Source organism: Lissotriton vulgaris, chromosome 10 (assembly GCF_964263255.1).
Source record: "Lissotriton vulgaris chromosome 10, aLisVul1.2, whole genome shotgun sequence".
Classification (NCBI taxonomy): Eukaryota; Metazoa; Chordata; class Amphibia; order Caudata; family Salamandridae; genus Lissotriton; species Lissotriton vulgaris.
In genome coordinates this window covers 242,610,560-242,634,539 of record NC_141698.1, presented here as the reverse complement: position 1 = coordinate 242,634,539, position 23,980 = coordinate 242,610,560, and positions in this window count along the sequence as shown.

Genomic DNA, 23,980 nt, shown 5'->3' with positions numbered 1-23,980 from the left:
CTGTGCGGGAAATTTCTGGAATCTGCGTGGATACAAAAATTTCCTCCCACCCAGCGTTCCCCCAGGTCTCCCAATAAAAATGGTACCTCACTTGCGTTGGTGGTTCAAGGACCCGTGACAGGCAAGAGCCCAAAACCTATTGAGGCGACATCAAAAATACCTATCATAAACCAACTTGTTTTTGCAAGGGGGGTCCCATGCGTTTTTGGCCCGGGGCTCGGTGGCCATCTAGGGAAACCCACCAAACCCACACATTTTTGGAAACTAGTCACCCGGGGAAGTCCAGCGAGGTATGACTTGTGTGGGTCCCCCAACATTCTCCTACCCAGAATCCCCGGCAAACCTCAAATTATGCTAAAAAAATAATCACTTTTTTCTCAAATTTCTGTGTGGGAAAGTTCTGGAATCTGCGTGATCCACAAATTTCCTCCTACCCAGCATTCCCCCAGGTCTCCCAATAAAAATGGTACCTCACTCATGTGGGTGGGTCAAGGACCCGCAGCAGGCAAGGGCCCAAACCTATTGGGGCAACATCGAAATGACCTATCACACACATACCTGGTTTTGCAAGAGGGGTCCCATGAATATTTGGCCCGGGGCAAGGCGGTCATCTAGGGAAACCTACTAAACCCATATATGTTTGGAAACTAGACACCCGGGGGAGTCTAGTGAGGTATGGCCTGCATGGGTCCCCCAACATTCTCCTACCAAGAATCCTATGCAAACAATACATTTTGCTGAAAAAAATCCCTTTTTTCTCAAATTTCTGTGTGGGAAAGTTCTGGAATCTGCGTGGATCCACAAATTTCCTCCTACCCAGCGTTTCCCCAGGTCTCCTGATAAAAATGGTACCTCACTGGTGTGGGTAGGTATAGTGGTTGCACCAGGAAATGGCCCAAATCATATTGTGGAGACTTCAAGATTACCTATAACAAAACTACCTGTTTTTTTGGGGGACACCTGGGGTTTTGGACCCCAGACTCGATGGCCATCTTGGGAAAGTACCAAACCTAAAAATTTCTGAAAACTAGATACCCGGGGGAGTCCAATGAGGTATGGCTTGCGTGAATCCCCCAACGTTTTTCTACCCAGAATGGCATGCAAACCTCAAATTTAGCTGAAAAAAACACATTTCCCATATATTTTCCACATATTTTTGTGGGCAATCACCGTGCCGGCCCAAATGTCCTACCCCACAGCATTTTCCTAAGTGTCCCAAGTAAAATGATGCCTCACTTGTGTGGGTGTCTGTGACGGGGGAGAACCGGATGACCCAATACAGCATGACGGACAACAACATTCTTTGAACAATGCCCTATTGCTTTTACCTTTTTTTGATCAGCAACAGGAAAACTGGAAGAGCAAGGAGGACGTGCCACCCAAACCCAAAACTGGGTCCCCAGAGGAGCACTGTTTCTTTAACTGGGCGGAACTCATGCCAGCCTTGAACTCACACAGGTGTGTTTATCACCTGGAGGCGGCGGAGTAGGTGGGAGAGACGAGGAGGACAACGGAGGAAAGCGGAGTACGGGAGCAGAGACGGAGAGCGGAGACTGGAGAACTGAGGCAGGCAGCGGGGACGTCACAGGTGCTCAGACCATCGAGGAGGAAAAGGAAGAAGTGACGGAAGGCGAGCCCGGAGCGAGACAAGTCGACTACAGCGACAAGCCAGGAGGCCAACGTGAAGGCGCTTCGCCCAGCCACACTTCGAGGGAAGTGTGGCTCTCGCAGGTACGGTCACGCTTTGCGGGCTGGGCAGGACGAAGGTGGGCTAAGCCTCCCTGAGACACACACGGCATTCCTCTATACTACCTCCCCCCTTCCCTTTCACTGAACCGGCACCCTAGCGTTTCAGAGTTGCTTGCACTCCCTTCCCCCCACACTGTATATAACTGCACCAGGACTAAAGTCTGTCCCGCTTCTTTCATTTCATACAGGGACCCGAGCTGGAAGGTAACACGGCTGACCTCCGGACTACAAGACCCAGAAGTCCCCGGGAGAAGAGCGGAGCGGTAGCCGAGAGGCGAAGGAACAGGCAGTCCATCGCGGAGACAGAGTCAGAGATACCCCTACCCTATTACCGGAGAGTGATACAGCACAGGCGCATCTTCAAAACAATAAAACCAGCCTTACCTTCAGTACGTGTCTCTGTGAGTCTGTTCCCATTCCCACAAGTGGTGGAGAATGTGGGCAAGTCGGTGACCATTTGGGACACATAGATGGAAGAGTTGCTACAGGCATTGATCAAGGGACAAGAGCAACTAGGGTGGGCGGTGGAGCAGCAGCTCGCCTCTGCACAAGCTGACAGGGAGACGTTTCGGAACACTGTCTCCACTCAGATCGAAGGACTCCAGAAAGCCATATCTGATCCTACTAGCAATCCCCCGAGAGAAACCGTGAGGCCACACCCCACTCCGTCGGGTATCTCACTACAGAAGTACATAGCTGGCGAAGATCCCGACGCCTTTCTGGTCAATTTCGAGAGGGTAGCCCTGGCGTGCGGGTGGCCATTGGAGAAATGGCCATTCTTCCTTGCACCCATCCTGACAGGCGAGGCCCACGCCGCATACCAGGTGGCCAATAGCACAGGACAAACTCCTTATGGCCAGATCAAGACCATCATCCTGGATCATTTGGGCCTGGATGCCGAGGCCTCCCGAGTCCGGTTCCGTAAGGAGAGAGGGACCGCGGGCGAGAATCCCAAAACGCTATTCTTTCAGTTAAAGATGGCCGCAGACAAGTGGCTCACCCCAACAACGAGTACCAAAGAGGAAATAATGGACAAAGTTTACTTGGAACAGTATCTCGAGGCACTGCCTTAAGGAACACAGAAATGGCTCAGGCAACACTCCAACCTGACCACCACTCAAGCTATGGAGATGACGTCTACTTTTGCCCGTGCCCAACCCCGGATACATCCCTGCGAGCCAGACAGACCAAGCAAACCTGTTCCCCGGGTGGAAAGAAAGCCAAGACCTCCCCCGGGCCTTCCCGTACCCCGACCACCGGTTTCTGAGGTCTCTGGGTTTTAAGGACCTCAATGCTTCGACTGTGGGGCATGGGGCCACATAGCTCGGCTGTGTCCCCAGAAACGAGGTCAGGAGGAGCCGATGGACGTCGGATACTTGCCCAAAGCCATCATGTACACCGCAGAGCTCGGAGGGGCCTACCACACAAGTGTAGGGATGAATGGGGCCAAGGTTAGTGCTCTCCTGGATTCGGGATGTAAACAGTCAGTGGTGCAGGGAGGTTGGGTGAAGTCCCACCAGGTAATGCCAGACACCGTGGTATATATCAAATGCGTACACGGAGACATAAAAAGTTACCCTGTAGCTTATATCCCCCTAGGTCTTGAGGGGGGGACGACCCTAGTGGTTATGGTCGGGGTACTTGATACCCTCCCAGAGGAAATAATCATAGGGACAGACAACCCCCATTTTCTCGACCTGTTTTCAGGGAACTTACAGAGGGGGAAGGCCCCAAACTCCCATTCCAACCCTGCCTTGACTTCCCCTGACCAGTGGGTGGGTGACCGCAGTTTTAAATTTGCACAGGCAAATGACGCTACTTTATTCAATGCTTGGGAACAGACACACGCAGACAAAGACAACCCCAACCCCAAGTATCCCCGGTTCTTGATAAAAGACGACTTGTTATACAGGAAGGGAAACCATGACGAACCCCTCCAGCTTCTTGTCCCAGTATGTTTTCGAGAACAAATTGTTTTTTTCACACACGCATCTTTTGTCCGGCAATACCGGCAGTGAAATAACCACCCAGAACGTGTTACGCAATTTCTACTGGCCGGGAGTATACAAGGATATAAAAACCCATTGTCAGAAATGTGACATTTGCCAGCGAAAAAACACGCAGAGATCCCCAGGCGTGCCGCTTCAACCCCTACCTATAATAGGGATGCCATTTGAGAGGGTGGCTACGGACCTCATAGGCCCCCTTCCTAAAACACGACGAGGGAACCAGTACGCCCTAGTCATTGTGGACTATGCCACGAGATTCCCGGAAGCCTTTCCCCTTCTAGCCCCTACCTCCAGAAACATCGCAGAAAAGTTCATGGAATTATTCTCGAGGGTGGGTTTTCCTAAAGAGCTCCTCACAGACCAAGGCACTCCATTTATGTCCAGAGTGATGAGGGAGGTGTGCCAACTCCTGAACCTCCGCCAGATCCGGACCTCTGTATATCACCCTCAAACGGACGGTCTGGTGGAGCGGTACAATGGGACCTTGAAGTCAACCTTAAAGAAAATGCTCACCGTGAATGGGAACGACTGGGACCTACTGCTACCGTTGGCCCTATACGTAATCAGGGGCCAGAAACAGAGCAATCTGGGCTGTTCATCGTTCAAAATGCTCTATGGACGACAACCCCGGAGTCTCCTCGAGATGACTAAGGAGGTCTGGGAGACTGAAGATCAAGGGGAAACCAAGAGGCTGTTGGAATACAGCCAAAACCTAAAGAACAAATTGGGAAAGATACGAGACCTGGCGTATTCCCACCTGGAAAGAAGCCAAAGTAAACAGAGAACCCATTACAACAAGGGGAAGAGATGAAGGCAGCTCGCCATAGGTGACTGGGCACTTGTGCTATTGCCATCACCCACCAAGAAGTTTCACAATAAATGGCAGGGACCCTACCGGGTGGTAGAGACCATAGGGAAAACCACATACAAGCTCCAGCTGTCCGGAAGGAAAACCCAGATTTTCCACATAAACTTGCTAAAAAAATGGCTGGGTACTCCGCCCGTTAGCCACCATCTCGCTATGCCCACAGGACACCTAGACAGCACCACCCTGGAGGAGCTTGTGATTAATGGAGACCTTTTTCAATCTGAACAGGAAGGGCTACAAAGGATTCTACGGCCCTTCGTGCCTTTGTTCTCCAACCTACCCGGGAAGACCAACCTGACTGAACAACGAATAGAAACCCCGGTTGGTACTACGGTCAAACAACGACCCTATAGAGTACCAGCGGCCAAACGAGAAGCCATACGAAAAGAAGTCCAGGAAATGCTCCATCTCTGAGTAATCCGGCCCTCCCGTAGGGAATGGTCCTCACCAATCGTGATGGTTCCCAAACCGGATGGCAGCAGCAGGTTCTGCATGGGCTTCAGGGCCTTAAACGCAGTGTCTTCCTTTGACGCCTATCCCATACCGAGAATTGACGAGTTGATCGAAAAGTTGGGAGACACCCAGTACATCAGCACCCTCGACCTTACCAAGTGATATTGGCAGGTCCCGTTAAGAGAAGAAGACAGGAAAAAAAACGCTTTCGCCACCCCAGACGGACTATACGAGTTCAACGTAGTTCCTTTTGGGTTACACGGGCGCCCGCCACTTTTCAGAGGCTGATGAATGAAGTCCTAAGGGAGCACCAAAGTTTCAGCTCAGCTTATTTGGACGACATCATTATATTTAGCCCTTCCTGGGAGAGCCACCTTCGACACCTCCAAACCATCCGACAACAGCTAAGAACTGCTGGACTACATATCAATTCTAAGAATTCCCTCCTAGGGTATCAGAAGGTCAAATACCTCGGATATATGCTTGGACACGGAATCATAGAACCGCAAATTGAAAAGGTCAGGGCCATAGCTGACACCATTCCCGAAAACCGCAAAAGACATGAGGGCGTTCTTGGGGTTGGTCGTTATTACCGCCGTTTCATACCCTCATTTTCGGACATCGCGGCACCCCTCACAGATACGTTACAAATAACAGTTTTCCGCCCTAGATTTCCAAAAGCCCACTCCAGAAATGTGGAAGGCATTCAACAACTTGAAAAGGATCATCACTACCAGTCCGGTATTGTCCTCCCCCGACTTCTCCAGGCCCTTCATACTACACACTGACGCCTCTGACTTTGGTATAGGGGCCGTGTTGTCCCAGGAGACTGATGCAGGGATCGAGCATCCTATATTATACATTAGTCGTAAACTGTTCCCTAGGGAGGTGAGGTATCCGACAATAGAAAAAGAATGTCTCGCCATAAAGTGGTCCATTGATAAACTGCGCTATTACCTGGAGGGGCACCCATTCACCCTGTACACAGATCAGGCTCCCCTGAGGTGGATGAGTCGCAATATGTCCAACAATCCGAGGGTTATGCGCTGGTTCCTTTCCCTCCAGCCCTTCACCTTTCAAGTTTGCCACTGAAAGGGGAAGGACAATGCTAATGCTGATTACTTGTCAAGATTTCCACTCCCGATCGGGAGAATCCTAGGGGGGAGGTGTGTGACGGGGGAGAACCAGATGACCCAATACAGCATGACAGACAACAACATTCTTTGAACAATGCCCTATTGCTTTATACCTTTTTTTGATCAGCAACAGGAAAACTGGAAGAGCAAGGAGGACGTTCCACCCGAACCTGAGGCTGGGTCCCCAGAGGAGCACTGTTTCTTTAATTGGGCGGAACTCATGCCGGAACACGCCCACAACTGTAAGATAAAACCCAGCCTTGAACTCACACAGGTGTGTTCATCACCCGGAGGCAGCGGAGTAGGTGGGAGAGACGAGGAGGACGACGGAGGAAAGCGGAGTTCGGGAGCAGAGACGGAGAGCGGAGACTGGAGAACGGATGCAGGCAGTGGGGACGTCACAGGTGCTCAGACCATCGAGGAGGAAGAGGAGGAAGTGACCGAAGGCGAGCCCTGAGCGACACGAGTCGACTACAGCGACAAGCCAGGAGGCCAACGGGAAGGCGCTTCGCCCAGCCACACTTCGAGGGAAGTGTGGCTCTCGCAGGTACGGTCACGCTTTGCAGGCTGGGCGGGACGAAGGTGGGCTAAGCCTCCCTGAGACACACATGGCATTCCTCTACACTACTCCCCCTTCCCTTTCACTGAAACGGCACCATAGCGTTTCAGAGTTGCTTGTGCACGTGTGCCTCTCACTCCCTTCCCCCCACACTGTATATAACTGCACCAGGACTAAAGTCTGTCCCACATCTTTCTTTTCATACCGGGACCCGAGCTGGAAGGTAACACGGCCGACCTCCGGACTACAAGACCCAGAAGTCCCCGGGAGAAGAGCGGAGCGGTAGCAGAGAGGCGAAAGAACAGGCAGTCCATCACAGAGACAGATTCAGACATACCCCTACCCTATTATCGGAGAGTGATACAGTGAAGGCGCATCTTTAAAACAATAAAACCAGCCTTACCTTCAGTACCTGTCTCTGTGAGTCTGTTCCCATCCCCACAGTGTCCAATGCAGAATTGGCTAAAAACGTATTTTTAAAGAAATGTAGCGCTTAGACTTCTCGGTGCTATACCCTTATTCCCTATGTTTTGGGCTTTTCCCAGTTACGTGCAAATCGTCTTTTTATTCTGTATATTTTTCAAGGTTCATATATGAAAGGTATGTAGAACAGATAACAGCCAACGCATTTCCTGCAGACAACTCGACTTCTTCAGGGCTTTGAAAACAACATATATAGATATACATAAATACGTACAAAAATATACACAACAGCTTCATGTACAACATTAAAACAAATCCAGAAACATATTATAAGTTCGTCTTGTGGACAAAGAAACAACAGGCCCACACTTTGTAAGTCCCATATATGAACCTTGAAACATATGCAGAGTAAAAAGATTTTCACATACTTTGGAAATCACATTGGACTCTTTGGTTATTGCTCATGGTAATAATAGAATTCTTGCATGGTCCACCTTTTGCTGTATTTGAACTCTTTAAAATTGTCAAGGAATTCTCCAAGCCGACAGCCACTCACACCTCACAAGAACTTTTTGTGACTCCCCACTCAGACAACTTCTACAGCAAATTAATGAATATTAAAAAAAAACTAATAATTTGATGCATTAATTTGCTGTCCTCATTTTATTAGTTATACATTATTATTATTTTTCCAATCCATTTACATTATTAATGTATGCTAACAGTGTGGCGGAGCTCTCCGCCTATGTGTGAAAAGTGAATAGGAGTAATTTCACAGTTGTAAATTTTGTCCTAGTTTTACCTGTCATCACCCCCTGAACTAGGAGGGTGAAGACATGTTAGTCTGCATTTACGTGTAAATCTACACTCAGAAATGATGAATAGAGGAAAAAGTGTCGGCTTACACATAAGTGCACAATTAAATTTACACTCGAGTAAGTCTACAGGTGCACATTTTACCTTTTTAAATATAGATCAAGGTAGGTTGACTTCTAACCAAGACATTTAAATGTCAAACACACAAGATTAACATTTGCGTATCATCTTCCATGTTCTTCTCTCACATACTATTTAGTGACCAAGTGGGAAGTATAGGGGTACTGTTCAAAAACACTGACCCCGTCTCATTACAATTAAAAAAAGATCAAAGCTTCATTCCAGGAAAATACATAGTCATAAAAGAAATGATTCCATGTTAATAACTTAGTTCAATTCACACAGTATTTATTGGATAGTAGTAGGATCCCCTGCATGGTTTTGGAGAGCATATATCCCTGCCTCGAGTTCCATGCATCAGCTATCATGTGTTAGACCCCCACCTCAGCACAAACAGTGATCATGTGTGCACGCTGAGGCCTTTCCATGAGACGCAGTGAAACTCAGAGCAGGACACTGTGGTTAAAGGGGCTCACTTCCTTTTGAAGACAGTGACTACTGTCATCTCAACGGGCTGCAGATGACAGACAGTGGTGGCAGAGAATTGCTTATAGTTGGAGGATGAGCTGTTTTAACTGCCTCCTGCTAGGGAGAGGGACTTTTTCGGCCTCAACCATGTTTTTTCATTTGTCTACCCATCCCCTAAAACCAGGTTCTTCGCCTGCCCATGTAGGACATGGGTGTCACCTGTGTGAACTTTTCTATGTGAGTGGAAGACGAATGTGGAGGATCTGGGGTGCATGAGTATGCAATCAGGGTTCCAAGATTTCCTGACCAGAAGACTGAGGTCCCACACAAGTAGAGATCAGGAGAATCCTTAGAGTGGCAGGATAGGGGTCAAAACTGCCAACTTCTTGTTCTAGGTTCTGGACCAGTAACATGGGAAAGTTTGATGAGTCCACCAGGTGGGCTGCTGGACACTATTCCAAGGCCAAAGATGACCCACAGCTAGCACAGAGGGGAGATGGAGGTACCCTTGCATGAGTAAGGTGCTGTTGTGGAGGTGAAGGGCCTTGAAGGAGCCTGGCTGAGATGACTCAATGTCATCAACATGAGATCAGGAGAGACCAACATCTTTGTGCCATGAGTGAGGCTTGAGTCCCCTCTAGTGTCTCCACCAAAGGTGGCTTTGCCAATATCTGAACCAGAAGGTGCTAGGTCCAACTTGACAGACTGAATTCTGAAGCCAATTGTCTTGCGTCATGAAATATCCTGGTGCCGAAGGAAGCCAACCACTGTCGCAGTTGAAGTACATCAAGTCATTTACAAGGATGAGACAGCACCTGCATGAGGACACCACTGCTTCGATCCAGGGTGGGTGGGTGCTAGGTGGTGGGTTGTGACAGGGCCTGAGTTAAAATTTAACCCACAAAAAAAACAGGATCTCGAACACCATGAACCCAACACAGCTTCCATTTCACTGGTGCAAATGTATGATGATACTACGCAATGATGTTGATCGCGGTATGTTACAACACAGGCTTTCCAAAGCAAATCGTTTAAACGTGTGCTGGAGGGCGCTGGACTTAGGGATAGTATGATATACTATTCCAACACCAGTCTACGTACGGTAGGGAAGGTGTTCAAAAAGGAAATCGTACTATTCCTTAGCTTACAGCGCCATCCAGCGCAATCGTTGAAACGACTTTCGTTGTAAAGCCCTTTTTGTAAACCTACCACGGTGAAACGCCCACGTAGTAAATGTCATCTCCCGCTGGTGCTGATGCTAATGATGGGTCCTGTCTCTCAATGCAAGAGTGCAAATACATTTGTTGGGGTGGGAAGCATCAGTATCACTGCTCCTTGGTGGGTCATGCCAAATGAACACCAATGAGTATAACGCTCCCCCGCTGACAGCAATGCCAGGAGGCATTCATTGCTTACAAAGAATACTCAAACTTTCCCTGACTGACAGGTACCATGACATTAAACCCAGGCAAGGGAGGTGGGTCCATGGGACTATTGAGTGTCTGTGAATGGATTGAGTTATGAGAGCTACCCATAGGACGGAAGTAGTTTCCTTCTGTGGGGGCAATGGACCAATGTACTTTACCGCTATAGAGTGTCCCAGAGGATACCTTGTGTACTACTCCCATCAGCACCTGTAAGAAACACCCTCTGTTGATAATACTCAGTATTTCAAGTTGCGTGAGTTGTAATAAAGTAGTTTTGTTTTAATGAACAAAAGTAGTGGCTGGACAGTGATCAATTGATGGCTATTTCATGGTATTGAGTGCTGAGTTTCTAACCCTAAACATCTCCCTGGGTAAGCCTTTGGCTGTTCACCTTTGCTACTGATGAAGCGAGTTTCAGAAATACTTTTTTTTTTGGCTCGTGAAGTCAGACTTCCATAATGATTAAATGTACTAATGGTTTTTGCATGATTTTGTGTTAATCAACTTAGATAAAATCGCACACACAACACGTGGGTCTAATATGCTTTTATGTTGCACTTGCAAGTTTGTGAAAATTCATTAACTAATCTTGTCTGTTGTTTTGTCAAAATTAATTGCGGCTGTTTATTTAAATAGCATGTGCTTATTTTTTGCCTTTGTCTATGTTGTGTCATATATGTGGCATAGGTTCGTGGAGAATCCTGGATGAAGAGGGTTTTTATAACACAGCATTTATGTGCTTAAAGCTAGGTAACATAAACTAATGGGTTAACATTAGCTCGGAGGGTGGGTAACAGAATATTCTTCATTACTCAAATTAATTAATGTTTTGTGTTTCCTTGCATACTAGTTTCGTGAAAAAGAGGCCTGAGGCCTAGCTTCTGAAAGGGTGATTGATATCCTGTCCTGTCGTGATGAGCCGAGCACAGCAAAAGGACGTGGTCAAAGTTGCCACAAAATGATGTCCGTTAAACAAAATTAAATAATGGAACTGTGCAAAGTTGTGCTTCGTGTATTTTGCCAAGGACAGGAAGCGGCGGAACTGCCAAGCTGAGGAAGCAACAAACTGATGTTTAAATAAATTGATACAACTTCCTCGGAAGGGACGAAAGACAATGGTGTCTCTGAAAGGCACAAGTTTGGTTCGTGAGAGCGATGATCTAATGTGGCCTGACGGCTGTCGGCCAATCAACGCGTTGAATGTCACTAAGAAAGTATTCTTTTAGTTAGTTTAAGATAGAGAAAAGGTATAAAACTTGGCCCCTTGGGAGGAGCTAGGTTGGCTCGTTCCTGAATCCTGCTGAGCGTGAGATGCTGACGCACTTTTGACACATGTAAGGATAAATAGAACTTATGCTTTTCCCCTTAGGTTTCTAATGAGTTTGTTAGGGAAATAGAATTTAGGGAATGAGGCTCTTTCTGTTAAAATACTTCTCATGCTGATTCTCTTGGAGTGACAGTCTAATGTGCCTATTAATTAATTAAAATGCTTGATATTGCTAATAAAGATTATTTGCTTAAAATGCTCTTATTTTGAAAATAAAATTAATAAAATAGATTTTGAAATGACAAGCTGGTCTTGTTTTCTGAGTCTAGTTACCATCAGTTAATTCATCGCCTTGGTGGCTTAATTAGATGTTTTCATTATATTTTTATAAATATGTTTGTGATAAACTGCAGTTGTATATAATATGTAAATAGTTTCTGAATAGATCAGATAAATTAGGCCACATGATTCAGTAGCTCAATATTTGTCTCTGTAAATTATGGGCCTATGATTAATGGAGAGTATTGAGGTATTGGGTAGTGTGGTTGAGACAGTTTTTCCACAGGGCCGCTGGATCAATTTCCTGGTGGCAGAGTTATGATGGTTACTATGGTAACTAACATGCTATGTATAGATACATAGGATATATGTCTAAAACATGTTAAGTTCGTTTTCTTGTTACATGTAGTCGAAAGGTTTTTTCCAGCAGTGTGAAAATTCCTAGTTGTTCTGGCCAGAGCAGAGTAGTGTGACAAGAGAAGTTACACAGTGCATTTGTTCTGTTTCAAAAATAGTGGTATTGATATATCACTAGTGTTGTGGACGTACAACAAAAGTTTAGGGATTTTAGGTGTGATAGGTTAAAATGTATAGTGAGGATTGCCTATGAAATCGTAGCTTTGAGTATAAGGACTAGGAGCCTGTTTTAAAACTCGCTGTGAAAAGAGTAATAGGATTTATCCGACCTTGCATGAAGGGTAAGGAAGTGTCGTCTATTCCTACTGGAGATTCTGGATTTCTATTGGTGGGTTAAAGTTCTCCCGAGATATCACGTATGTATGGTTAGGGTTTTCCGTCTGAAAGCGTATAAATGATTTTGTGAAAAATAGCGTTGTGTATTTCACATGAAAAGATATTCGTTTGCTTGTAAAACTATCGCTTTTTTTAGCAAAACAGACAAATGGTTTGTTTATCTGTAGTTACTAATTGAATTTATCGAAAGAATTGTTTTTAAAATGGCGCTGTGAAAATATTTTGTAAAGGAGGGGTGAATTTAGGGAGCGGAGACAGCGGAGCTGCAGCGGCAGTATACGTCACAGGGTCCGCGCTGTGATTGGCTAACATACGTCACAGCAAGCGCACTGGTTAGTTCACGTGACAGTGATGAGCTGATAGCTGATTGGTCCTTTGTGAAAACAGTACTTTCATTGGTTGAGCAAGGTTGTAACGTGGCTTAACCTGATTGGCTTGTTGGTGAGTTTCGCGCAGGGATTGGCTAGAGTAGCGAACAAAAAAAATACTTACGATCTTTTCCAAATTAAGCGTAATAGTTTTAAAACATGAGTTATTGGTACGGAAAAGCGGAAAGGAAGCCTTCATGGTTTCAGAAATTAAAAAATATATTCAGCCCTGACAAGAAAATTGTAAAGCGTGGGGGGAAATTACTTCATAAGTATAAAACACCCGCAGCATATATCGAAGGTGAATATGGTTATCATACTGTTCTTTGGTTTGATAATTGGATGCAATATACCAAAGATGATGGTGTATTAGCGTGGCCGGAAGACGGGTCATTTAATCAGAAAGTTTTGAAAAACTTAAGAGAAAAAATGATGGCTCTTGTGCCAAAGCCTAGACCTACTCAATTTGAAGCTTTAATTGAATGGGAGGTTGAAATGATGGAACTTGAACGAGAAACCAGAGGTATACCTAGGGGCCCCAAATTAGATATAAATAGGGAAACTCATGAAGATAAGGTACGTCGTTGGAGAAAGTTTGATATGTCGGATGGTTTATACCCAGTTAGAATAATGATTACTGAAACACCAGGTCAAAAGAATACTAGAATAAGAAGTCATCTTGATGAAGAATTAGATGATGCGGTTTTAGAAGAAATTTATACTACAAATCGCAACCCGCCACCTTATCAAGCAGATTCACAGTCTACCCGAGAGTTTCTTCACGAACCTCTCCAAGTGCACCTCCTAGATAGTCTATTGAAAATTCACCTAGATTTTGTAAATTACCTGAAAGAGTAGAGACAAGAAATAATTCTAATACTCCAAGACAAAACAGAAATTATCCTGAGATTCCAGAACTGAGAAATGAAATTCCGAGGAATATAAATGAATCAGAAAGACTTGGAGATGTACAAGAAATTTCAAAATATTTAAAAGCGAGAGGAATTAATTCAGCAATTGACAAAAGGGATGGAAGCAGTTACAGTACCAGTAACAATTGGTCCTGTTGTACCAGTTTTTGACCAAAAAGAAAATAGACACTCAGCTCTGACTCCATTAAATGCAGAAATTCAGAAAGTGGCTGAGAAATTTTATTCAGAATTGTCAGAGTTACATCAGGAGAAAACTATGCCAGATTTAACTTTTAATCAAAGTTTGTCAAGTATTCAGACACCACCATCTGTTGCAAGATCTGATTCTGGTTCTCCTGAAAAGAGCATAAATAAAACAGACTTAACACAGACACCACAGAATTCACAAGTCCCTAAATCTAAACAACTTGATGTTGCTAAATTAAAAGCAGATCTGGAAGAATTAATTATTGGCACAATTGGAACTGACAGTTTAAAGCAGTATCAGGATGATGAATTACTGTTGATATGTAAGAGCATACAATGGAAAACGAAAAATAAATATGATCAATTAGAGGAAATGGCTGCTGAACTAGAATTAGATTTGTCTAGACAGAAACAATTGCAAAAACATTACAGAGTAGATTTTTCTGAAAAAGATATTGAAAATTTAAATACCACAGGTAGGATAACACATGTAAAAGAATTAATTGTTTTTCTGAAAAGATTAGGTGAATTAAGTATTTGGAGAGTGAAATGGACAAAGAGAAAAGAAGATGAAAGAAGAGAAAGAGGGGAAGTTGCTAGTGAGTTTCAAATGAGAGAAATAGCTGCCGGAGGGTATGTCTATGTCCCTTGGACAAGGCAGGATATTTTACTTTTTACAAATGATTTTCCTCGGCTGAGAGAAAAGCCAGTAGAATGGTATCGCCAGGTAGACAGATTTATTAAGGTTTCAAAAGTTATGTGGATTGATCTTGATGGATTCTTTGACATTGTTGTCCCATCAGATCTTTGGACAGAATGTAAAATTTCTGTAAGTTGGCCCAAAGAAGAACCAGCCCGAGATAAGATAACAGGTGCTCCTTCAGCACATGTCATGGATTTCTATGACAAAGTAATTGTCTGGTTGAAAAACAAAATTCCCCCAAAAGAAGTAGACTGGGTTAAAATTGACAGAACAAACCAAGAACCAAAAGAGTCAGTACATTCATTTTATGAAAGATTACTGCTGGTATTCAAACAATACAGTGGCTATGAAAAATTAAGTGAAAAGGACATGAGCCACTTCATATACAGGTTTGCTTATGGTTTGAGACCTGAAATTGGTGAGATGATTATAAACGGAATCGTCGGATGGCAATCTTTAACAGTTGATGACATCCTGAGAAAAGCAAAATACTGCAGTGATGAGAAGCAAAAGAAGCTTAAAGAAAAGGCAATGTGGGCACAGGTGAAGGTAGCTGGACAGCAGATAGCAACCTTAGATAATAAAAATGTTTATCAGAATCAAGGTAAATTTAAAGGTAATCCGAATAAGCCAAAATGTAATGTAAATATTGAAGAGCTTAAGCAGAACATCCCATGTTTTAACTGCGGCGAAATTGGACACTGGAAGCGGGAGTGTAAGAATCCGCCAGAAATTTAAAAAATCAATCATTAAATCCACAGATGCAGAGTGAGATAAATCAACAGCAACAGCTACAGCGACAGTTAAATGAAATAAGTCAGCAGTGACAGCTACAGCGACAGGTAGTGAATCAGCAGAGCCAGATTCCACAACCGCCACTTCCAAATTGTATGAATGCACAAAGATTCAGTCTTGAAACGGGATTCTGCAGAGGAGATCAGGTAAATAGATCGCCAAGAGTGAATGTGTCAAATGTTTCTCAACACTTTTGGTTGAAAGAAAATTAAGGGAGTGATTCAGAGGATTACTCATGACGGTGCCTGAGAGAGGAGGAAGAGTGTGTACTTGGAGCCACTCTTGAGGTAGATCAGACCGGTCCATTTGTTAATGGTGATAAGCGTGGCTCAAATCCACCCGAGTGACTTACCGCACTCACCTATAGTCACTATATAGGAAGTCAGCCGGACAGTGGAGAAGAATAAACAAAAGTCTTTATTAGGCCAAACCACACTCATATGAGAGGGCCCTGTCCGACCTCACTCCTAGGCTGGATCAAGTCCTTCCTCTCTGAGAGATGCTTTCAGGTCAGACTGGGTGAGTGCTATTCCAGGGAGATTGAGCTGGGCCAGGGCGTCCCTCAGGGTTCGTCCCTGAGCCCAACTCTATTCAACATTTACGTCTCCCCCCTAGCGGCTATTGTGGAGGGTCACGGCCTCCGCTTGGTGTCCTATGCCGATGACACGCAGTTGGTCATCTCCCTATCGCGCGCGCCCGGTCTTGCGGCAGACATCTTCAGGAATTGCATGAAAGACCTTGCTGCCTGGATGTCTGCCAACTGTTTAAAGCTGAACGGGAGCAAGACCGAAGTGCTCGTGGTGGGGGGTGTACCGTCGGCGTGGTCGTCGGCGTGGTGGCCACCTTGTTTGGGGGAAGTCCCCGCTCCCTGCCGTGAGGCTAGGAATCTGGGCGTGTGGGTCGATAAGGACCTCACCTTTGGCCCACATGTCGGTCGGGTGGCGGGGGTATGCTTCAGCGTTCTGAGAGCTCTTAGGAAAGTCTTAGACCTGCTTCCCATCTCTGCTCGTCGGACGCTGGTGCATGCCTTGGTCACCTCCCGACTTGATTACGGGAACCTGCTTTATCTGGGGGCCACAGGCAGGGTCATCGGTCGTCTGCAGGTTCTTCAAAACGCGGCAGCGCGGTTGGTCCTCAGACTCCCTAGGAGATCTTCTGCCCAGCCAGCCTTGCGAGCGCTCCATTGGCTCCCCATTGAGAGGAGAGTAAAGTTTAAGGCCCTTTCCACCTGCCACCGTATTCTGTACGGCAAGGCACCTCTCCCGCTCCAGAGCCTAGTAGCCTACTACGAGCCTACACGCAGTCTTCGGTCCTCGCAGGTCGGGCTGTTAAAAGTACCAAGAATATCTAAAGCTCGTATGGGAGGCAGGTCCTTCAGATACCTTGCTCCCAAATGCTGGAACAAACTGCCACTGGAACTTCGGCTTGAGCCCTCCGAAATCCAGTTTAGGAAAAAACTTAAAACCTATCTTTTTCAGTAGACAGCTGGGTTAGGAGGAGGGGGGACAGTCATTTCACTTACCATAGCGCGGGGACACGCCAGTGGCGTAACCAGGCGCTTAATAAATGTCCAATGAATGAATGAATGAATAGGAGTGCGAACGAGAGGACTGACTCTCTGCATCACAGCAATACATTATAATGCAATACAGTTCATTAGGGTACGCCCCTTCTGGAAAATTACTGAAACCCAGACCAGCGAACAATGCCATCATACAGCAGGCATCTGCACCTGCAAGGGATACATCGCTATCTTTACTCAAGGCCATGGAGCTAGGCTTCAGCGTCTCTGGTGCATGAGAACATTACTGATAAAGAGACTTGTTAGTTTCGGCCACAGTAAGCCGAGAAACGAAAACTGCTGTCTTAGGCAAATTCTCTATTCCTGCGGGAGGGGTAGATGAGCGAGTAAAGCTCATGGTCACAAAGGAATACACAAAATGGTGGCACACAGGCTAAGCTAAGGAACTAATATGGTCACACGTACATTTGAATAATAAAGTAGCAAGCAGAATAATTCAACACAGGTGTATATACGAACTTCATTAGTTAGCCATATGATGCTAACTTACATATGAGAAGGGGCATTTGGGGCATCGAAAAGTGAATTCTATCAGACCCTCCTTTTAGCATCATTGGCTAACTGCGGCCACATTTATTTGCCAAAAGGTAGTGCCGGCATATCCATTCTAGGGGCAGAACACAGTATAATTTCATTTTCTTCTTAGTCTAAAACATCCTCTGAAATAAACATCAACCAACTTGCATCAGCAGGAATTTCATTAATCATCGAAGTAGCATATTGAGCCGACACTTTCTTCTGTGGACGCAAATTTGTAGCACACATTGAGCAACATGGAGGGAGGCAATATACACAGAGGCAACATGTCATTATGACACTCACTACACCAACCAAACCCATCAATATTTTCCAACCCCAGGAGGAGAAGGCACCCCAGAGCCACCCCTGTAAGGACCATGTCCCGTTATCTTGATGTAGTTCAGTCGCTAATCTATGTAATTTCTGTACTGCCAAGTTAACAGTCGGAGCTGAATCAGGAATATACACACAGCAAGACGTCCCGATGACGCGACAAGCCCCGCCCCTATCTGCCAGGATGACGTCAAGCACCATCCTATTTTGAATCGTAAATAATCTCATAGCCTGAATCTCAACGGACATGTTAGTCGCAATGTCAGCTTCAGTAAGGACTACCTTTTCCATTACCCTGGACAGTCGTCGAATGGCCCTACTGTTAAATATCGGACCCCAGAAAGGTAGCAGGCCCTTAGAAAAATCAGTCCATTGCTGGTACGAAGTGTCTGTCTGGTCAACGTCATCTACCTGAAGCTCCCTCCTTTTACGCTGCTCTTGTGGACTGGGAAATCTACGATGAGTTCTGTGGTAATCAGAAGGGGCCACATATACAGGCGGAATCATATAGGCTAAATAGCACACCCCACCCCAACCCTCGGGTAACCATAAGTATCCATTATCTCCACATACAAAATAGATACTGGGGGGTGCAACCAAAGAGGGGCTAAGGGGCAAACGTATCAATGCAGTCACATTACAGGAGCTATTACCAACCTTTATTGGGCCCCTTCCCTCTATACAGAAAAATGGTGAAGGACCCACCACAGCCAGGGGTATCAAAGACTTGACACTGCTATTTCCCTTTGGGGGGTGTCTGTAAGACAGTGAAGAATTCAATTTCAGGAAACTTTCTCTAACCTTGTCAGTATCATTTGGTATCAGAAACCGGCCCAACTTTTTCTCACACGTCCCTATAAATGTCTGGTCAAAACGCCCGTCAGTATATACACGTCCAAGGGAAGATGGAGGCAGAGGTCGCACTCGCATTGTCATAGTTGACCCCCTATTCTGCAGCCTAGGAGTCAGGAAATCTGGCTGCTGAAAATATTTAACAAGACCTATGAGGGTATACCACCCCACACAACTATTCACAGGGGTCAAAGGAAGTGCTAGGAACCTATCTTTCTTGTAGGCAGCAGAAGGGAGAAGCCCACAGACCCAGCAGTCAGTCAAATTGGTGGTGGCATGTGCATGGTGCAAAGTCTTAATAAAAACATTTTCTTTGTAACCCTTCCTCAACATTCGTTCACCATAATCCACAGTAATCATGTTATGTTCAGGAACAGCAGTAGGTGTGGGTGCAAACACATGAACGGGGTAGGCTTTATCCAGGAAAAACAAGATACCAAGTGTCACTATAAAAGCAATTAAAACAACGATGATGACCACTATCTTTCCTTTCCGGGAAAGTGCTAACCAAGGGGAATCAGGCACGGGTCTCGGAGAAGCCGCAAAGGGCTGCTCTTCATCAGGGATACATTCTCAAAAGCGTTCAAAAATATATCAAAATGTAAAAAGAAAAAAGAAAACACTTCTACTAAAAAAATAGTCCCAGACAGTCCGCAAAACCGGCCAGAGGGGTTCTTCAACCCTAAAAAGGGATCTTCTCCCTGTGTCCTTCAAAGCCTCACAGGCAGGCTTTTACCGTCCATACCTTATTCCAACGTCGCTTAACACACAGCAATTGAAAACAGAGGAGCACTTAATCTGGGCCCCGCACCACTCTATAGTCTCATAGAACACAATCTTCGGCTAAACACCAGGGCTCTTACAAGTCCATCCCTACCACTAAATCTTCATATTTAGAAAGTTCACTAAGCCCTTCTTCCAGTGTTTAGTCCATCACATTTGTCACGTTCACTTATTTTCTTCGGGCCGCAGATTATAACGAGTGCTCCCCGGCACTTCGGGATCAGTGAACAGAACAGGTGTATCAATGGCAGGTGCTGGACTCTCTGATGTCTCTCCACTAGTAGCAACGGGAGTGGTAGAGCTCACTGAATTTCTTTTTCCACTTCGCTCTTCTCCCATCAGTGAAGCATCCGAGAATGGAACATATCTGGGTATTTGCTCATGTTCCTCATCAGCAACGCCTTCCTTTACCCATTGGTCATAGGGCAACGGCAGTGGGACCCTCTTCACGTGTGAGGCGTGGGTCCACGCCTTCCTTCCTTCCACCTGAAGCGCCGTACGCGTCGTGAGGAGCACCTGACGCGGCTCCGACCACCTGGGCTCCAGACAAGATTTCCGTTGATATCTTCGGACGACAACCCAATCGCCTGGGTTGATGGAGTGTCCGGGCCCCTCCGGCAACGGCTTCAGGGTGTCTGCTACCTGCTGATGAATAGAACGAAGATCTTTAGTCAAAGCATACAAGTAATCTGTCAACAAAGGGTACTGAATTTCTGAGAAGCACTTAGGCCTGGGCACTCCCCAGATATTGGCCGGGCGGCCGAATATCACTTCATGGGGGGAGACGCCCGTTTTCGAATTCACTGTGACTCTTGTAGAAAGCAAGGCTAAGGGAAGGGCATCTGGCCAGCGGAGACCTGTACTCTCCTTTATTTTGGCCATTTTCAATTTGAGCGTTCCATTAAACCGCTCCACAAGACCCGCTGCCTGAGGGTGTAGGGCTGAGTGGAATTTTTGGGAAATCTGTAAGCCTTTACATATTTATTTGACTAATTCTGCATTAAAGGACGTACCGTTATCACTCCAGATCACCCTAGGTAATCCAAAGCGAGAAAAATACTCCTTTATCAACATTTTTGCAGTAGAAATGGCCGTGCAGTCTTTAGTTGGAAAAGCCTCCACCCACCTGCTAAAAGCGCATACAACCACAAGAACATATTTTAAGTTGTTGACCCTCTCCATTTCAATATAGTCCATCTGAATCACCTCAAAAGGGAAAGAGGGAGGTGCAAAATTTCCAGCTGGGACAGGGGTACCCTTCCCAGGATTGTGCCTCAAACACACCATGCACTGTCGGACCAGGTGGGTCGCCTCTTTGGAGATATTTTTATTGCTCCACACTGGGTCCAACAATTTGCATATGCCTTTCGCGCTAATATGTGCAGGCCGGTGAGCCATCGTCACTACTGGGAGGACATATGCATTTGGGAGTAACCATCGTCTCTTATCGGTCACATCTGTCCAACATTCATCCGCATCCAATCGCCCCTGCCCGTCCTTCCATGCCCTCAATTCATCTTCTGTCACTTTTTCTTGTATATTCTTTACACTCTGTACAGTATCTGAGAACATATTAACATCTGGGACCCATCTAGCTGGTCCTGCCACAAACATCCGTGGTAATTTTGTCAGAGCAGTCTCTTTTGCAGTTTCGTCTGCAAAGGCATTGCCTCGCCCTACGTCATCCACTATTGTCTTGTGTGCGCTACACTTTATCACAGCCAATATTTTGGGTAACGTCAGTGCCGCTAACAGTCGTAGTATCAGTGGGCCATGTTGTATGCGTTGGCCGTGTGAAGTCAAAAATCCCCGTTCCGCCCAGAGTCGCCCATAATTATGAGCCACGCCAAAGGCGTATTGGCTGTCAGTGTAAATATTCACATCCAGTCCCTCACTCAATTCACATGCTCTCAATAAGGCAATTATCTCAGCAGCTTGGGCCGAATTGTAAGGAATCCTAGATGTCTCTACTACTGTCTGTAACGCTGTTATTGCATATGCTGCTGTCGATGTACCATCTGGCAATTTAAAACAAGACCCATCCACATACAACTCCCCGTCCTGTTCGTCTAAGGGCTTGTCTGTCAGATCCACCCTCCCCTTTGTCTACTCTTCTGTCCTATACAGACAGTCATGTATGTCATCATCCATTGTATCTGTGGGGATAGGTAACAATGTGGCAGGATTCAATGTAGCACACCTTTTGATCGTCACATGAGGTGCAAAGAGTCATCTCATAACTGGTAAGACGAGCACTAGTTAAGTGCTGCGTCTGTGTTCTGTTTAGCAAAATGTCCACAGCATGCAGTACCATTACTGTGAGATCTGACCCCAATACGAGCCCTGCCGATTGTCTTATAGAGACCGCAGCAGCCGCCGTGGCTCTCAGACAACTCAGCAGTGCTCTTGCCACATTGTCGAGCATTGCAGAGAAGTACGCGCAGGGTCTCTGTTTCCCCCCAAAACACTGTGTTAGAACAGACAATGTGCAACCTTCCGCCTCATGTACATAAAGAACAAAAGGCTTCTGGTAATCAGGTGTTCCAAGAACGGGCGCAGAACATAAAGCATCTTTTAGTAAATCAAACGCTTCTTGACATGCAGGGGTCCAGGGTAGGGGTTCGCGCACTTCTTTGGTAGTCAGATACAATAGGGGTTTCGTTAGTAACGCATAGTTAGGTATCCACTGGCGACAATACGATGTTATGCCTAGAAACGCGCGCACCTCTCGCTGCGTGTTAGGTACCTTCATGTTAGTGATAGCTTTTATGCGTTCTGGCGTCAATCTCCTCCCCACTTTCGAAAGGAGGTGACCGAAGTAGGTGACCTCCGTTCGACAGTATTGAAACTTTGGAAGGGACACTTTATGCCCCCTTTTTGCCAAATGATGTAATAATTTAACAGTAGCATCCCGACAACCCTTTTCGTCGTCCGACGCTATCAGGATATCATCCACATACTGCAACATGACGTTGCCAGGTGGAAGCTCCAGTTCATCCAATTGTGCCTTCAGAGCCTGACTATATATACTCGGACTTTCAGTGTACCCCTGTGGAATTCTCTTAAACCTGAAACTTCGGCCAGCCAATGAGAATCCAAAGAGATAACGGCTGTCCTCGTGGACTGGAATACTGAAGAAAGCATTCTTCAGATCCAGAACAGAGAAATATTGGGCAGAAGGGGGAATCATCGTCAATATCGTAGTGATGTCCGAGACCACCGGGTATTGTGGCTCCACTACTCTATTCACGTGACGCAAATCAATCACGAACCTATATACATCAGGAGTATTATCTGTAGCATCTGGCGATCGTCTTTTAAGGATAGGTAGAATAGGGCTGTTACATATGTTTGAATCCGTCTCTTCCACTACACCAGACCGAATCAAATCTTGTATTATTTGTAACAGGGCCTTTTCTCCCTCCCTAGGAATCCTGTACTGTGGAACCCTGGGCAATTTCGCTCCCACCTTTACTCTTATTGTCACCGGGGCTATATCCATTTTCCCTACATCTGTGTCATTTACAGCCCAGAGACTGTCGGGAATCCCTTGAAATTCAGGTGGCAATGGGTCATCTTTAGAAAAGTACTGTAATGGGCGAGCGACATTCGGGCCCAATGTGAGGTACACGCCATCCGGAGAACAATAGATGGTAGCGTGCAACCTCTTCAGTAAATCTAAGCCCAGCAAATTTTCTCCACAATTCGATGTCAATAGGAATGGTGAATCAACAGTGAAAGGACCAATCGTTAACGTGAGGGGTTTAGAAATGGGGCTAATCACTGGGGTACCTGCAAAACCCACAGAGATGTTATTCTTGCCAGACAGAGCCGCCCCAGGGACTCGAGAATGAGCCACTGAACTTTTCATTGCACCCGTATCCACTAGAAATTTTTGTTGAGTCCCCAATAAGTCTGCCTCGACATAGGGTCCCCTTTGATCAACTTCCACAGGCACTGGTCCCTTGCTCTGTCCTACGCTGTCCTAGTTGTGGGAGAACCCTGTCAGATCGTCTATTGAGTAATCATCATTGTAGTACTGACCGCCGCCCCTCTGCAACTGTTGTCGGTCCCCACTGTTGTCAAAGTAATTGCCTCCCGGTCTCCCGCCTCCTTCCGACCGTGTAGTCTGTCTTCCAAAATCACCACCACCTCTTCCTCGTCCTCGCCCTGGACCAGCATTCGACTGAAACAGTGGGCAATCCCTCCACCAATGCCCCTCCTGCTTGCACTTCGAGCACTGATTCGGTCCCAGCCTTTCCCTACTCTCACCTCTCCCAAAGCCGCCACCGCGACTCGGCGCCGCACCTCTTCCTCTGCCTCTAGCCACTTGCTGCAACAAAACCCTTGTCTTTAAATCCTTAGCCTTCTTTTCCTGCTTGTCCTTACTCTCATTTTCTCTGTGCTCATAATACTGTGCCATACTGAGGATACCTGAAGGAGAGGACGTTGTCCTCGTGCTCTCCGACGCTTGCAATCTCGCTGCAATTTCGGGCAATAAGTTCATGACAAACCTATTGACAAAAAGCCGCAACCCTCCATCCTGTGACACATCTTGCCCACTAAAGTCCATAAACGTTTCTTCAAACCTCGTAAAGAA